Raw genomic sequence first — 18,868 nt, forward strand, 5'->3', positions numbered from 1 at the left:
GAGAAAAATCAATGATACAATATAACCGAAAGAATAAAAGAAACTCATGATAATTTCCTAAGAAATCAATTGGGAATCTTCAATCTTGATAGAAATATGACTCAAAGTCGGCTTCAATGGTGTTTTTCAAGTCGTTTTCTTGAGTTTTTTTTACGGTTCTCTCCTATCTTCTTATTTTGTCATATATGCGTCTTAAAATGCCCGAAAAACCTACAAATCTCAATTTTCTGTTGTTCAGTACGCAATCTGGTGAAATCGACATGACCTACCACAAGCTCATGTGGTTCACACTATTGTGTGGTATTGTCGTGTGAAAAGGTGCAACCCGTAGGGCTCCTTTAGCTTGCTCCAACGCTTCGATTTTCACTCTTTTTTCGCTTCTTTTGCTCCCAAGTACTCTAATAAGCATTAAAACATGTATTTATAGGATTAAGAATATAAAATTCACAATTAACATTGGATAATCACCAAAAACGCATTAAGAATGAGAATAAAATATGTTACTTTTAACACTTATCAAATATCCTCACACTTAAGCTTTTGCTTGTCCTCAAGCAAAATTCTCAACCCACATTCAAGTTAACTTCACTTAATTTATTATTTTCACCAATAATGTTTTAGGATAATCTATTGATAATCATGCATTGGAAATTTAAACTAAAATGACACTAAAGAATATAAGCAATCTAAGCAGAAAAAAAAATTTAAGGCATAAAAATATAGGCGTCGTCCTTATCTCAATAATTACCTAAAATTCAAACTCAACAAGAGTTAACGCCCTCACTAAGGTTCACTCAAAATATTCAAGGTGTTTAAGGTTCAAATAATGTGCACTCAATAGTCAAACAAGAAATGTTGTTACCATAGGTTTACTTGAAAATGAAATCTCCACCACTATAGATACGAGATGACACATCAATCAAGAGGTCTTTGCGAAGTTGTAACGGGGCTTAGGTTTAGGGTACGGAAAAAGTCATAAAAGGTGGTTACACTCGAGAGTCTAATTGATAGGTTACCAAACCAAAAGAATCAACTACTGAATTATAAGAATTTAACATCAACGAGAGATAGAGAGTGGATGTGAGCTTTTATACAAAAGATAAGACTAACGATTCAAGATCAAATAAGGTAGTAAGGTTTCTAACGTAAATACTGATTTCTCAATTCATCCAGATTGCTCAAATTATTATTATTTAGAAAAAAGAGAAATTCACCAATACAAATGATAAACATAATCAGACAACTAACCAAATCGAATCTCAACAAAAAGAGAATCAACAAAAAGAGTTATTTACAAAATTAATGTAGTTTTTGGGTTAACATGAACGGGTGATAAGTAAACAAATATGGATTTGGATCAATAGGACTTACTAGGGAATAATATAACGAGTAAGTTGTTTAAAGGTTAAGCAGGTTAAATCTTAAGTGCCTCTATCATCTCAATATATCAAATCAATAATGTGGTATTGACATGTATAACTGAAGCAGATTCTAGAATAACAAATATGGTTGACATACTCACAACCAAAACAAAATGTGCACGAAAGAATAGATGCTCTATAGGCTGAAACACTCACAAAAAATCATGATTTTAATGTCAAAATTGTAAATTTAAACTTCAAGATAATGCTTCGGTTCCCGGACACAACCTAAAATAATTGTTTCTGAAAACATCTTATCATGATTAACTCTCTCGTGCCTTAAAGTATAAATAAAACAATGTATAAAAATCTACAAATTAATCCTAAACAGAATCAATAAAAACGCCAGATTTAGAAAATTAACTATAATGTAAGGTTTGAGGAAATTACTTAAACACAAAAAATAATTCAGGGGCCATATCACATAACATATAGAATCCTCCCCACACTTAAGATGTACATTGCCCTCAATGTACAAACAAAGATAGTTACAATAAGCAAGATATTATAAAAAATGGAGGAAGAGAACTGAAACTGCCTTAAATTTGAATGAATGAGCCACGATACTGAAATTCGAAAATGTAGGAGATCCTAAATTAATTACATGGTTTAGTGCGCACTAATAAGAAAATAAATAAAAATAAGATAAGATAAAGAGGTAGCAAAAAAAACACAAAAATAACAAGAACGGTAAAGTGCATCAAAAACATATCAATTTGGAAAAGAAGAAAAACAAATATAAATAAATAAATAAATAATAAAACTAGGTAAAATCATTTATTGACATCACGAGGAATATCAAGATCGAGAGGCTCTGGGTCAGTTGTGCAAACTAGTGATGAGAGATGAAAGTGTTGGCACAACTACAGTAAATAAGCCTCTATACGGTCTTGCTGCTGCTATAAGCGTCCAATCTACTCTGATTGCTGCTAAAATGTTAAGTTTTTTGACACACAACCATGTGCTAGGCCAAGTAGGCCACATGGTCGTGCGACCAAGTCATGTATCTCTTTAGAGCCTTGTCTATCATAAGAATTTTCTAAAAAAAAAATCGCTCAAGTATTCACACGGTCCATAACATGCTCTTGTGTCTAGGCCATGTGTACCACACAGTCATGTTTCTAGGTCATGTATCTTCACTCAGACCTTGTGGGTTTGTCGTTCGCTTCTCCCACAGCCGTGTGTAGTGGTCGTATAGGTCACACGGTCATGTCTCTAGGTCATGTGACTTTTTGGAATCATATGGCTCCAAGTTAATCCATTCCCTATATGCACATGGGCATATGCCTATGCCGTGTAGGCCACACGACTGTGTCGTTAAGCCATGTGGTCTACTTCAAACTGTGTGGTTTTTTTACAATTAATAAAAATAAATGTAAGAAAATAACATACTAAGCATACAACACAAATAAATGAAATTAAAAAAAAACCTCGAGTTGCCTCTTGAGAAGCACTTATTTAGAGTTTAAGCTCGACTTTCCTTTTTAAGCACGCGGTTATTTTGAATTTTGAAACCGAAGCTCCTCTCTCTTATTATCAATATCACTACCAGGATAAAGTTTGTATCGATTACTGTTTACCTTAAACATTCCATATTCAGGGTGTGTTACCTCAATTTATCCAGATAAAAACATGTGTTTTACCATAAATGGATTCGACCATCTTGACTTAAGCGCTTCAAGGAACATTTGTGGATCTAAATTGTCTAGCAGCACTTTGTCTCCAACTGTGAATTGGTTTGTCCTTTTTAAATGCACACCATGACGTTGCTTTGTTACTTATTTGTACATTGTTAGGTCCTCATATGCCTTTGTTCACCATTCATCTAGTTCATCGAGCTGCACCATTATTTCTCCACATGTCCTTTAACTTCTATCACCTTAAACAGGACACGACTCTAACACGTCTTCATGAGTAATTTCCTGTAAAGAATGTTGAGTCCCATGATTAATAAACTCAATAGAATAATGAGTATCATTTCGCTTACTAGAAACTCTCACAACATCATGTGCTCAGCACAAGTTCACCATTACCCATATCAATAGTAGTTCTAGTAGTGGCTAAAAAGGGTCGACCTAAAATCATGGGTACCTCAATATCCTTATTCATGCCTAGTATAAAAAAATCAACAGGGAATACGAATTTATCTACTTTAACAAGCACATCCTCAATAATACCCCTAGGATACTTAATTGATTTGTTAGCTAATTGAATACTCATTCTAGTGGGTTTTGGGTCCCCAAGACCAAGTTGTTTGAACATTTTATAAAGTAGTAGATTTATACTAGCACCCAAATTAGCCAAAGCTTTTTCAACATTTAAGCTACCAATAAATCAAGGGACAGTAAAACTCCTTGGACCCTTAAGATTAGTTGGTAGTTTGTTTTGGAGAATGGTCGGGCATTCCTCATTTAGCTCCATAGTGGACAACTCTTCTAACTTTTTTTTCTTTGTCAAAAGCTCCTTTAAGAATTTTGCATACTTCGGCATCTACAAAAGGTATTTAACAAAAGGTAAGTTAATATGCAATCTTTTTAAAAGTTTAGAAAATTTACCATATTGTTCATTCATGCGATCTTTCTTCAACTCTGTTGGATATGGGATTTGTAGTTTGTATTCTCTGGCCACCAACTTATGTTCTTTTTTGCATTCCTCAACCCTATCATTTTCTCAACAGCTTTTAGATTCAACTTCTTTTCAGGCTTGGCCAACACATTTCCACTTCGTAAAGTGATTGCATGGACTTGCTCTTTTAAGTTGGTTTCAGCGTTACTAGGTAAACTACCTTGTTGTCTCTCTAAAACCAATTTAGCAAGCTTGCTAATCTGATTCTCGAGACCCTGAATAGATGCCTGTTGATTCCTCAAAAAGTTGTTTCAATGTTCTAGAATCTAGTTTTTTACACTAAAATAAATTTAGCCAATATCTTTTCAAGATTCAACTTCTTTTCTTGCTAATAAGGTTGCTAAAAACCAGGAATGGGTTGTGACTTTTGATTTCCTTGACCACCCCAAGAAAAATTTAGATGATTTCTCCTTCCTGAGTTATAATTATTGCTATAGGGGTTATTTTGAAGTTTAAGATTATTAAGATTATTACTCATAAAGTCAACTTACTCGTGCTCCAATGTAAACTTGAAGGGAAAAAATTCTACTCCTGTCACATTAGGGGTGAGTATACGGTCGAGTCGAATCAAGTAAAATTTTTTCAGTTTTTCGAATTGATGAATCCTATTTTAGCAACCAAACTCAATTTGATTTTTTTTCAAATAGAATCAAATCAAGTTAAAAAAAATTTAGTCAAGTCGAGTCGAGTTAACGGATCCTATTATTTATATTCAATGTTGCATTTACAAGGATAGATTATTTAACTAGTAGGCAAAGTATAATATCATTTAACTACATAAACAAGATAATGGTTTTGCCTTTTAACTTAATGAGTAAACATTTATCAAAACAATGTAGTTTTGCCTTTTAACTTAATAGTTTTGACTTTTAACTTTAGAAAAGTTAAAAATTTATCAAAACAGCGTAGTTTTGCCTTTTCTTATTCAGATTTTCAGATAACTCAAATTTTGTAATTCATATTTGAGTTAAACCGAAAAACTTAATTTTTTATTCGAGTTGATCTAAATAACTTGATTAACTTAGACAACTTGAGCTATTTAATTCAAAAAAATTGAATTTTTTATCTAGTTTTTCAAATCAAATTGGATTTTCTTACCTCTAAGTCGCATCACCTTGCACTACAGGATTCACCTCTTTAGCTAAACTTAAACCATCCATTTTCTTACCAAGAGCTTCAACTTGACTCGCCAATATAGCAACTATTTGTATATTAAAAACATTGGTTGCCTTGGAAAACTTTGCTCTGATAACTTGCCACTAATAGTTATTCAGTGCCATCTCCTCAATAAATTTTTAGGTTGTCTCAGGTGTTTTATTATTCAGTGTTCTACCAGCTGCTGCATCAATCATCTATCTAGTCAAGGGATTCAAACCATTATAAAAAGTTTGAACATATAACCACAAAGGTAATCCAAGATGAGGACACATTCTCAACAGATCCTTAAATCTCTCTCATGTATAATGAAAACATCTCAAGATCAAATTAAGAAAAAGAAGAGATGTCATTCCTCAACTTAGATGTTTTGGGCTGGTGGAAAGTATTTCAACAAAAACTTTTCAGTCATCTGAGCCTAAATAGTGATGGAACCCCGTGGAAGTGAATTCAGCCATGTTTTGCCTACTTCTTTAAAAAGAATGGGAACTACCATAAGCATATGGCATCATCAGTAACACCATTGATCTTAAATCTGTCGCAGATCTCCAAAAAGTTAGCTAAATGAGCATTCAAATTTTCCTTTTACAACCCATCAAACTGAACATATTGTTGCATCATCTAAATTGTGTTCGGCTTGATCTCAAAATTATTTACAGCAACAGTTGGTCTGACAATACTTGATTCAGCCCCAATCAAAGTGGGCTTAACATGGTCATACATAGTTCGAAGAGCAGGATGTATAGGAGTTTGCATATTACCAAGATTAATATTCATCTCCACAGTAATGTCCTTTTGCTCTAATCCTCTATGAAAATTTGTTGTTGACCTTACCTTGCTTCTCTAACTTCTTTTCCATTTCTGCGAGTAACCTTTTCAATTTCACTATCAAAAAGTAATGGTTCCAATGGGTTGCCTCTAGTGATAAACCAAAAGAATCTGTAAGAATCAAACAAAAGAAAATTAGAATTTAGAAATTAATTTAAAAGAAAAAGTATTAAAGTTACAATAAAAAATTGGTTAAATTAATAAAAATAAAGTTTTCCTAATATTCTAGTCTTCGAAAACGACACCAAAAACTTGATGGTCACGAAACTAACTAAAAATTTGACTAATACAAGTGCATCTATCAATTAATAGTATAGTTACAGTGAGCAAAGATATAATTTCCCACGAGGACTACAAGTACTAGTAGTTATCGTCTTTCGATTATTTAATCGAATAATTCAAATGACCGATTAAAACTAAAATTAACTAATTTAATTAACTAACAAACGCGACAAAGAACAAAACACAAATATAATAGAATAATAACAAAGAAACGAAGCAATACCTAGGTAAGCATCAGCCTAGATTTCATCTGTCACTATCAATCAAAATTACACAATTTCTTTACTTAACACCTTCATTCGTAAAAATCCATAAATTATGTTAATATCTCTTTCGAGAAAAAAAGCAACTAACTCTAGCTTGATTAACTAAAATTTCTTTCTAATTAAAACCCTTATTATCACATTAACTCATGTTATGGATCCCCCCATTAGATTTGACTCTGATTCAGTAGATTTATGTCGTCCTATTTTTGGGATTGTATGCAACTCTACTCAGTTACTCAAGATCTAATCTTAAACAGGGTTTATTCAACTACCTATTTAAACACATTGAACATGGATTAATACCCTATAAATATCAAACCAAGATTTAAGCACACAGAATTGAGAACAAAGAAACTAAGTATTTATTGCATAAAACATAAACCAAACGACAAAATTCATTATAAGGTTCATCTCCCTTACGTATTTACAAAATTAATTAATGCTTGAAAAGAGAAAAATCAATTATATAGTATAATTGAAAGAATAAAAGAAACTCATGATAACTTCATAAGAAATCAATTGGGAATTTTCAATATTGATGGAAATCTGCTTCAAAGTCTTCTTTAGTATTCTCTGGTGGCTCGCTCCTATCTTCTTATTTTTGTCATATATACATATTAGAATGCTCGAAAAACTTAAAAACTCGTAATTTTTCGATGTTCAGTGTGCAATCCCGTGGAATCGACATAGTTTACTACATACCCGTGTGGTATTGTTGTGTGAAAAGGTACAACCAGTGTGGCACCTTTAGTTTGCTCCAACACTTCAATTTTCACTCATTTTTTGCTCATTTTGCTCCCAAGTGTTTTATTAAGCATTAAAATATGAATTTAAAGGATTATGCGTATAAAATTCACAATTAACATTGGATAATCACCCAAAACATGTTAAGAATGAGGGTAAAACATTTTACTCTTAGCATCTAAAATACAAAAAAAAAATAAAAAAGAAATTTCATGCCATTGCCACATATTGGTTATGATGGGCCAATTTATCCCGGGCCCAAAACCCAAAAATAAACAGAAATAAAGTCCAATAATTAAAATAGTCCAAAATTACAACCCAAATTTCTAATGGCCCAATATGGCCCAAAACAAAATTAACCCTAAAGGGCCCAATAGCCCAAAACCTAAACAGTTTCAACCTAACAGCAGAAATGGGAAACCCTAGCTAGGTGCGCCGTCGCAACCTCCACGTCCGCACGCCACCTGCCACTTCCCAGCTGGACCATGGCTTTCTTCGTACCTGCAAGGACAACAGAAACATAAGAAAACAAAGAAAAATAGTAGCAAAAACAATTTTGTAACAAAATGCATTAGCTATAAAAAGCCACCAGAAACATGAATATATTTTTTGACACACGAATACACAGAGAGCAATCAAAAACGAAAAAGAATCAAAAGGTGGTCTTTCATTTTGTGTTATTTTTCATTTTTTGTTTACTTTATTTTTTAGAGAAAGCATAAAAAAGAAATAAACGAAAAGAGGAGAAATATCATCTGTCTCTTCGTATCCTGCCACCGTGAGTGGAGGAGGTTCGTCGTTTCTGATGGAAAACGACGCCTTTAGGCTCAGGAAGTCAAAAAAAACAAAAAAATGCCCTTTTTTTTTCTGGCCACCGTAAATGGCAGCACTATCGCTGGTGACTGGCAGCCACCACGGTGGTTTGGCGCAAGAGCAACGATCGGAGTTTGGCCGGAGGGGAAGGGCCTAAGAGAAAGGGGAGAGAATTTTCAATTTTTTTTTTTGAGTTTGAAGGTTAAAAATGATTTTTTTGTAAATATTTCAGCTTTTAAAAACACATAAAACTTCGCCGTTTTGGTGCTAGTGTGCATAGGCCAAAGCGACGTCGTTTAACATGTGACCCGAAACCTAACCCGCTCCGGATTGAGGATTCGCTCATTTTTTTAAGCGGAGGGGATATTTGCGCATTCAGCCCCTCCGCTTTTTCAACCAGTTTCAATTCACTACTTTTTGTTTTTTTATTTTAATTTTGCCCGATGATTTTGATTTTATTTCATTTTAATCCTTTAAAAGAACGACGCCATTTTGGGGATAGGGGATAATTTCCCATTTGGTCCCCTTCTTATATGCGCGTTACAATTTAGGTCTGCTACTTTATTTTTATTCTGATTTTTCCCTTTAAATTCTGTTTAACTTTCAATTTAGCCCCCTTTTTTTTGCATTTACATTTTATTTAGTATTTTATTTATTTTAAATTTATACTCCTAAGTTCATTCTAATCCCGATTTAATCCTTAACCTTTTATAACTTCAATTTCTTTTATTTTTTTTATGTTTTAAAAAATTGTTTTATTTAATATTTCGTTTAATATTTTATTTATTTAATATTTATTTCTTCAACTTTTTTTTTATGATTAAAATTCATTTATTTATCTTCCTTTTACTCATATATATTGTCTATTATTACTATCATTATTATTATTTTATCTATTATTATTTATTATATATGTTTTATTTCAAATTGTAGCTTTAATTTCATTTATATTCTACTTTGATTATTTATTTTCAATATTTTTATAAACCATTCTCCTTATTATTTATGTACTTATTTATTTGTTTCTTTGTCATATTTATATTTATTAGTATTTTCCTTTTAGTGTGTTGTTCTGTCATTATTATTATCATTGTTGTTATTTATTTTGTTTATTTCATTCACCTTTGATTGTTAATATTGGTATTAAGTTGTATCATATATTGGCATTACGAATAATGAATTGTTTATTAGTATATTGATATTGTTGTCATTCATGAGTATAATGTTTTATTCACATACCATTTTTATTTTTTAAAATATTGCATTAATTTTTACCCAAATTCGTAAAAAAATAATTTTTAAAAATAGGCAATGTTTCGCATTCTGGATAAACGAGAAATCGTACCCTAACTTATGGGGTCTCGATTTTCTCGTTGAACCTAAAATATCCAAATATCCTTTCAAATTTTAAAACACATGAATTTTAAATAAAAATAAATGCAATATTCTGTGTTTAGAAACTCGAGAAAGTCGTGCCCTAACTTACGGGGTTATGATCCTTCTCGTTGGATCTAAGTAACCTAATATCCTTCTAAATTAAAACATATAATATTTTAAATAAAAAGAATTTAAAGGCAAGCTCATTCTTGAGGGTTCAAAATGTCGTGTCTTAACTTACAGGATGTGACATTTATTATCTCGAGACGAGAGGGCCTTTAATGCTCGTTTCAATTTATTCAAACATTTTTTTAAAAAAAATCAACATTAATAAAAAAAGGATCGTATTTTAAATTCTTTTCGAGTTTTTGACTTTCAACGTTAAGACATTAATTAATCAATTAGGTACCAATTTTGGGCGTTACAAGGGTGCTAATCCTTCCTTGTACGTAACCGACTCCCGAACCCGCTTTCTCAAATTTCATAGACCAAAATTGTTGTTTTAGTAAATCAAAACGTTTTATTAAAATGATCAATCACAAGGTGACCCGATGACACCTCATAAAAAAGATCGATGACGACTCCCATTTTTTCATTTTTTTATAAAAGTCGATTTCAAAAAATATGGTTTCGACAGCTTGGCGACTCCAATAAGGATCAATAAGAGAGTCAAGCCGCAAATTAATTATTTTCTGTCTTTTCATTGAAAATTAAAAAATTTGACTTAAAATTACGATCCTTTCATTGCATTTCATCCGTCATTTTTGTGATCTTGGTCGTAATATATTTTCTTTATTGGTTCGAGTCTTTAGATATTTTCGTATATTGCACTGCATGATCGTTCGATCTTACCCTTTTCAGTGGGAGTGAGAAACTATTCCTTCGTGAGATTTTCACCTCTGTATAGGATAATGGATCGCTTCCGGGATACATCCGTACCTATGTCTTTGTGAGATTTTCATCTCTGTATAGCCATAGGGAAATGTATTCCGCTGAACTGAACCCGGTTCGCATGAGCCTATAATAGGTGAAGATCGAGGAATCTGCCGGTTCAAGTACCCTTTCTTTAGAACAGAACCACATATAGTAATCCATAAGAGCCCCCCTGGGTAGAGCTACACCGAACCATTAGTGGTTACCCGAATAGGTGTCTTATTATTTCTTGCTTACTTTGAGTTTTTAATTTCGTATAAAATGTACTAACTTGTGTTGTTTTTTTTTTATTGTGGTTGCATGACATTTTCATAAAAAAAAGTGTCGATTCACGTTCAATTACTAAATAGAGAGCTTTCCATGGAGAACGAATATCTTAATAAAGTGGAGGATAATGCGGCTATTCGTATATGGTCAGAGAAAATGCAATTAGAGAAAGGTGACAGTTTGGCAGAAGGGTACACATTGGAATTATGGGACTTCACCCATATTAGCGTGACACAAAATGATCTTCGGGAATTGAAAGAGATATGGGTCTATTGGGACGATGAAATCAAACAGATATTTTACTGTAATTATGGAAACTTGCCCTATCTACTCGACATCAAGGTGGACAAGCATTTGTTTCGAGTTCTGGCTCAATTTTGGAATCCTGCCCACAGTTATTTTTCCCTTGGAAAGGTCGATTTGGTGCCTACTGGAGTATACAGCTTTGCTTCGTTGCCCGAAGATTCAAGTTGACAAAGCCTATTCTAGAGTCGTCAATGTCCCAACCTTTGTAAAGAAGTTGATAAATATCACGGGAATGAGTGAACAGTGGGTTGCGGCTCGGATCAATAAAAAATGAGAAAGTAAATGTATTCCTTGGAAAAGTCTGCAAGATCTGATTTTGGCACACCCAAATATGAAGAAAAGGGTTGATGTTTTTGCTTTGAGTATTTATGGGATGATGGTTTTCCCTAAAGCGCTAGGACACGTAGATGAGGCAGTTTCTGTTTTGTTTGACCGACTTGATAAGAGGGTCATGCCTGTTCCCGTAATTTTGGCCGAAACATTTAGATCCTTGAATGCCTGCCGTAGAGCGAGTGAGGGAAGATTCATTGGATGCGCATAACTATTGCTAGCTTAGTTTCACAGCCATTTCTAAAAAGTAGACAAGGTTTCTTATCCGGTATTATCTGAGAACTACTCTCCATTAAAAGAAATAGCGGCTACACCGAGACGGGATGATATTTCAGAGGAAAAATGGATAGCGATCCTCCAAAATCTCCAAGAAGAGATGTCGAGTGGAGAGCCCCTTGGATGGTCCCCGATGAGATTCTATATCAGTGTGGTGGCTTTGACTAGGTCCCTTTGCTAGGGATCTGGGGAGCTATCAGATATGCTCATCTACTGGTGTTAAAGTAGTATAGATCGAGACAGTTTAACACAGGGGTTACCTTAATGTGATTTTTCATAAAAGGGTGATAACTACAAGAAAAAGATTCAAGAAATGTCTAACACTTGGAACCAGACTGGCCAGATGAAAAGATTTGCTATAGGTCCGATGACGACTCCCAGGTATAATGGGTGGTGGAGTAGAAGAATCAATGACAACATCCCTGGACCAAGTCAAAAAGGCGTACGATCGATGGAAGAATACCTGCAAGTAGTCCCCTCCGAGCTAGAAATCATAAAGTAGGATTTGAAAGGAGGAATTTGGAGTTAGGAAAGAAGATAGAACAACTGGAGGAGGAAAAAATGCATTTAAGATTAGATGTCAATATTCAGAAACTAGAGGCCGAGAAATTGAGAAAGGGAAATAATAAGGCCGAAAGAGATTTGGATAGCTTGAAAATGGATTATAAGAAGTTGCATTTATCGATGAGAATCGTCGGATTGGGAAAAACGTCTGAGTAATGGTGACAAGAGATTCAAGAAGAAAAGACTAGAGCCGATCGACAGGAGAAAAAAGTTCAAGATGTTCAGGTTCAAAAAGAGGCCCTAGAAAAGAGTTTGTCAGAAAGCCGAAGTGAAAAAATCGAATTAAAGGCTAGAGTAGCAGAACTAGAAAAGTCGCTTCATCAGTATCGTAGTTTAAACTCTACAATGGATCTAAAGGCGAGCTTAAACAAGATTGAAGCGTTGAAAAGATAAAAGAACTCGAGACTGTATTACAAAACTGCGAACTCCGGGTTGAACTCCTTGAAGCAAATAATAAGCGTTGGAAAGAGCAACTCCACCATTCTTAAGATCAACTTGGGGATAGAAATTATATTATGGGCGAACCTGTGGCTCAGATACGAGAGGTGGCTGATCATTTACACACCTTAGTAGTTCAGGCTGACATGCTAAGTGTGAAATATGAATTAGAATCGGACCGAGGCCGAGAGGTTGCTTGGCTTCTTAGGAAAGTTAAAAATTTGAGCATCATGGTAAAACCATATATGTAATCCGTTTTATGTAAAGAATTTTGTTTTCTAGTAAAGTTATTCTAAATGGAATTGAATCAAAGTCGACGCCTTCTTTTTTGCATTCATCCCATGCATTTGCATTACATCATATGCATTAAATTTCACAAAAGAACCCTAATTAATTAAAAATTATTTCAGTTAATTTGGAAACCGACAAAAATCTACCAATTACACATCGTTATAGTACACGAGGAAAAACTAAAGCAATGGACCAAAGATTGGAAAGATTAGAGAAAATGCAAAAAGAAATACAAAATCAGCTGCAAATACAAATACAAGAACAATTGGCCAAATTTCAGCAAGATATGAGGGATCAGATGCAAGAATCCCAAAGGAATATGATGAACCAATTAACCCAGTTGCTGACTGGTGGGCTAGAAAAAAGAAAGAGGCCTATGGTCAATCCCGGAGATGATAATAAGGATCCTCTTTACCCCTCGGGTTTTACCCCGACAAATGTTCAGACACAACCCGAGGTGTACCCACGAAGGCCATCAGTTACAATCAGGCCTCAACAGTTTCAGGCTGGTGCTTCGGCGCCAATGAACTACCAAACAAGCTTAGGCTCTAATCCGAGGGATAACCCAACTAATCCTGTTGTCCCTGATCTCGATAATATAGAGAAATAGAAAAGGCGAGAGTGAAGCTCCCAAAATAGCTTGAAGATCGATGCAGATGGTTAGAAGAAAAATTCAAAGCAATTGAAAATGTTGATTATCATTATGAAATCGATGCTAAGGACTTGTGCTTGGTTCCGGACCTAGTGCTTCCCCCCAAGTTTAAAACTCTAGAGTCTGAGAAATATAATGGGACCAGCTGCCCCAGAGCTCACATTAAAATATTCTGTCGGAGGATGATAGGATATGTTAATAATGACCAACTATTGATTCACTGCTTTCAAGACAGCCTGGTTGGGGCAGCATCCAAATGGTACAACCAATTGAGCCATACCAGGATCAATTCATGGAAGGACCTAACACAAGCTTTTATGAAGCAGTATAGGCACGTGACGGATATGACCCCTGACAAGATCACATTGCAGAACATGGAGAAGAAACAAAATAAGAGCTTCAGGCAATACTCTCAAAGGTAGAGGGAAGTCGCCATACAAGTCCAGCCACCTCCCCTATAAAAAGAAACCACAATGCTTTTCATCAACACTTTAAAAGCTCTATTCATCAATCATATGTTGGGAAGTGCCACTAAAAGTTTCTCGGATATAGTGATGACCGGTGAAATAATTAAAAACGTAGTGAGGAGCGGTGAGATAGACGCGGGGGAAAACATCAAAAGATTAGCCACAAGGAAAATAAAGAATGAGGTGAATAACGCAAGCACGTCTAACAATGATTATTCAAAACTAATCATTGTGAGTTAGCCGAAGACAGTAACCACTAGCCATCAGGCCCCCCCAAGACAAGAATCTAACACAAGGACAAGTACAGAAAGGCCCTAGTTCACACCTATACCAATGACATATAGGGAGTTGTATCAGATTCTGTTTGATGTACATGTGGTATCCCTTTTCTACCTAACCGATGCAACCACCATTTCCTACATGGTACGATGCAAATGCTCAATGCAAATACCATGCGGGAATCACTGGGCATTCAATTGAATATTGCACCGCATTTAAAAAGTTGATCAAAATGTTCATAAAAATAGGAATTGTAAAGTTCAACGTCCCATCAGGACTAAAATGTGGCCGAAAAATCGTTACCCAATCATGCTGACCAAAGGATAAATGAGATAAATGAATATGAGAGTAAGAAAATCAAATATGATGTTGCGGAAGTTAAAACCCCTGTAAGATGGGTTTGGAAAGAGATGGTAGAAAATGGGTTAATCGTACCGGATTCAGAGGAGAAATTTGATGAGATGAGGAACTATTGTGAGTTCTATAATAGAGAGGGGCATGAGATCCAAGAATGTATCGAGTTCAGGGCCTTAGTGCAAGACATGATGGAAAATAAAGAAATAAAACTTTATGAAGATGTTAAAAGCCCAGAAGAGGAAAATATATGTGCATCGGAGGGAGAATTAACAACTAAGGTTCAAAAAGTCAACTACTCGGTGGTCATCATCTCATGACCAAGAAGCAATGAAGTTGGAGTACAAATGACACCAAGGGTCATAATCCAAAAACCTGCAATCTTTTTTTATAAAGACAGCAAGAGAGTTCCTTAGAATTATGATTGCAATGTGACGATCCCGAGAGAGCAGAACCTGGTTGGCGCTTCAAAGGATGACCAGGATGTATGTTTCTACACACATTGCGGGAGGCACTACGATTCAGCAAATGCAAGAACAAAGCCCATAAAAGGAAAAGCCTTGGAAGTTAAACAAAAGAAAGAAAAGGTGGCCAGACTTGAATCGCTTGTTAACGAGCTGGTAAATAAAGAGGAGGCTAAAGAATTCTTGAAATTCTTAAAGCACAGCGAGTACAACATTGTAGAGCAGCTGCATAAACAACCAGCTGGCGTATCGGTGCTAGCTTTACTCTTAAGCTCGGAGGTATATCGTAACGCATTGATGAAAGTATTAAATGAAACTTATGTTGCTAATGATATCTCCGTCAACAAGCTAGATTGTCTGGTTAACAACATAAGCGTCGATAATTTCATTTTCTTTAATGATGATGAAATACGACCCAAGGGCATGAAATCGACTAAGGCTCTACACATCACCACCTGTTCTAAGGGATATACGCTGCTAGGGGTGTTAATTGATAATGGATCAGCCCTGAATGTCTTACCATTATCCACACTGAATAGGTTGCCCGTGGATAGCTTTTACATGAAGACATGCTAAAACATAGTGAGGGCATTCGATGACACCAAAAGAAGAGTAATAGGAAGAATTGAAATACCCCTTTTGATCAGCCCAAAAACATATAAGGTAGACTTCCTAGTGATGGACACTAAAGCTTGTTATAACCGCTTATTGGAAAGGCCATGGATATATTCAGCGGGCCAGTACCTTCACCACTGTACCAAAAGTTAAAGTTAGTAACAGAACGTCAACTAGTGACGATAAATGCAGAAGAAGACTTCATTGCAGTTGTAACCAGTGACGCGTCATCTTTGCTATCATTTTGAGCAAATATTCTTTTATTCTTTCTATTTCATTCATAATCATACTATATAGATAATTATTCTTAGATTCTTTTATTTTTTGGACTTTCTTCTAAATATTCTTTTATTCTTTATTCATGATCATACCATACAAATAATTATTCTTAGATTCTTTTGTTCTTGGGATCTTCCTTCATCCCTATAACAGGTCTCCAGATATCAATGATATGAGTGATGCTGCTAATGACTCAGAGTCTCCTTTTAAGTAAGAAATGTGTATAGAGGATGCTCAAGATTTTGAAAATGATCGAGACTGTGACATATTTCCTGATTTGTTGAGGATAGTGGAACAAGATGAGAAACAAATCCTACCTTACAAAAAATCAGTAGAAATTGTGAGTTTAGAAGAGGTAAAAGAGGTGAAGATCGGAGCTTGTATCACTGTAGAGACAAAGAGAGACATCATTAAGTTACTCCAAGAATTCAATGATGTCTTCGCATGGTCATATCAAGACATGCCCGGGTTGAGTACTGATATTGTGGTACATCGACTCCCCATAAAGGAAAAGTGTAAGTCAGTTCAATAGAAGCTCTGAAGGATGAGGCCCAATGTTTTGCTGAAAATAAAAGAAAAGGTCAAGAAGTAGTTCGACGCCGGATTCTTGAAAATGGTTAAATACTTAGAATGGGTAACCAATATCGTCCCCGTCCCTAAAAAAGATGGAAATGTATGAATATGTGTAGACTACAGGGATTTGAATAAAGCCAGCCCGAAAGATAATTTCCCACTGCCTCATATTGACACCCTAGTGGACAACACGGCAGGTTACTCACTATTTTCCTTTATGAATGGTTTCTCCGAATATAACCAGATTAAGATGTATCCTGAAGACATGGAGAAGACCACATTTGTAACCGTATGGGGAACATTTTACTATAAGGTGATGCTATTTGGACTGAAAAAAGTGAGAGCAATGTATCAAAGGGCCATGGTAACCCTGTTCCATGATATGATGTACAAAGAAATCCAAGTTTATGTCGATGATATGATCGAAAAGTCCTGAACAAAGAAGGAGCACGTGCAAGTCCTAAGGAAATTGTTCTTAAGGTTAAGAAAGTTCCAGGTAAAGCTCAATCCAGCAAAGTGTACCTTCAGAGCCAGGTTCGAAAAGCTGCTAGGATTTGTAGTCAGTGAAAAAAGAATTGAGATTGACCCAGACAAAGTCAAAGCCATACAAAAGCTGTCACTGCCACATACTCAAAAAGAAGTTTGAGGTTTCCTAGGAAGACTAAATTACATCGTCCGTTTCATTTCATAGTTGACTGAGAAATGTGACCCCATATTTCGTCTCCTTAAGAAACACAATCCAAGTGTATGGGATGAAGAATCCCAAAAGACTTTCGAAAAGGTCAAACATTACTTCTCCAATGCCCCAGTGCTAATGCCACCCGACCAAGATAAACCACTGATACTGTACTTGGCGGTATTTGAGAATTCCATGGGATACGTGCTCGGCCAACATGATGAGTCAGGAATGAAAGAAAGAGCGATATACTACCTCAGTAAAAGGTTCACTGAATGTGAGGCAAGGTACCCATCAATTGAAAAATTGTATTGCGCCCTAATCTTGATAACCCGAAGACTAAGACAGTACATTTTGTATCACACCACTTGACTTACCTCGAAATTGGACCCTCTAAAATACATGATGGAGTCAACAGCTTTGAATGGAAGGATGACTCGATGGAAAATTCTGCTTTTCAAATTTGACATAATTTATGTGAACTAGAAAGCTGTAAAAGGGAGTGCAATAGCAGATTTTCTGGCCAGTAGAGTTCTGGAAGATTACGAGCCATTGAACTTTGATTTCTCAAATGAAGATCTGATGTATGTTGCAACCACCGAAGAAGATTATCAAGAAGGCCATCTTTGGAAACTAAATTTTGATGGAGCCTCAAATGCTGTGGGTAATGGAATCGGGGCAGTCTTGGTATCCCCGAACGAAGATCATTATCCATTTACTAGTAAATTGGATTTTGATCATACAAATAAGATGGCAGAATACGAAGCATGCATCATGGGTATCCGTGTAGCCATAGAACGCAAAATCAAAGTGCTAGAGGTATATGGGATTCTGCACTAGTAATTTATCAGCTCAAAGGCAAATGGGAGATAAAAGACCCCAAATTAATCAATTTTCGAAGGATAGTTCTGGAGTTAATTAAGGAATTTGATGACATCACCTTCTGCTACCTGTCGCGAGATTAAAACCAGATGGCAGATGCATTGGCTACTTTAGCTTCCATGATCAAAGTGAACAAACAAGAGGACGTAAAACCTATCCAGATGAGTATTTATGAAGCTCTGGCTCATTGTTACAACATTGAGGAAGAAGAAAATAATTATCACCCTTGGTATCACGATATACTGCGATATGTAAAAAATCGTGAATATCTTGACCAAGCAACTGAAAATGATAAAAGGACATTGAGAAGACTAGCCTGTGACTATATCTTAGATCAGGAGATCCTATACAAAAGAAGAAAGGATCAGGTGCTATTAAGATGTGTTGACGTTGTTGAAGCTAAGAAAATCTTGGAAGAAGTACATGAGGGCGTCTGTGGAACACATGCTAACGACTTTATAATGGCGAAGAAAATTATGAGATTCGGGTATTATTGGTGCACCATGGAAGAGGATTGTATAAATTACACCAAGAGATGCCATAAGTGCCAAATTTATTGAGACAAAATTCATGTGCCTCCTTCACCTCTTCACGTTATGACTTGTTATTGGGCCGATCCCATCAAAAGCTTCAAATGGGTATCGATTACTTCACCAAATGGGTAGAGGCCACTTCATATGTCAATGTCACAAAATCAGCAGTCAGTAAATT

At 35.3% G+C, this 18,868-nt stretch overlaps 1 non-coding gene across 1 annotated transcript; it reads left to right on the plus strand.

The window, feature by feature from the left end:
* The first annotated feature begins 5,456 nt into the window (after positions 1-5,456).
* Positions 5,457-5,564, plus strand: LOC121206979 (small nucleolar RNA R71). The gene has a single exon (XR_005902151.1). It is a non-coding gene; the product is annotated as a small nucleolar RNA R71 (small nucleolar RNA).
* Positions 5,565-18,868: the final 13,304 nt, after the last annotated feature.

Source organism: Gossypium hirsutum, chromosome A01 (assembly GCF_007990345.1).
Source record: "Gossypium hirsutum isolate 1008001.06 chromosome A01, Gossypium_hirsutum_v2.1, whole genome shotgun sequence".
NCBI lineage: Eukaryota > Viridiplantae > Streptophyta > Magnoliopsida > Malvales > Malvaceae > Gossypium > Gossypium hirsutum.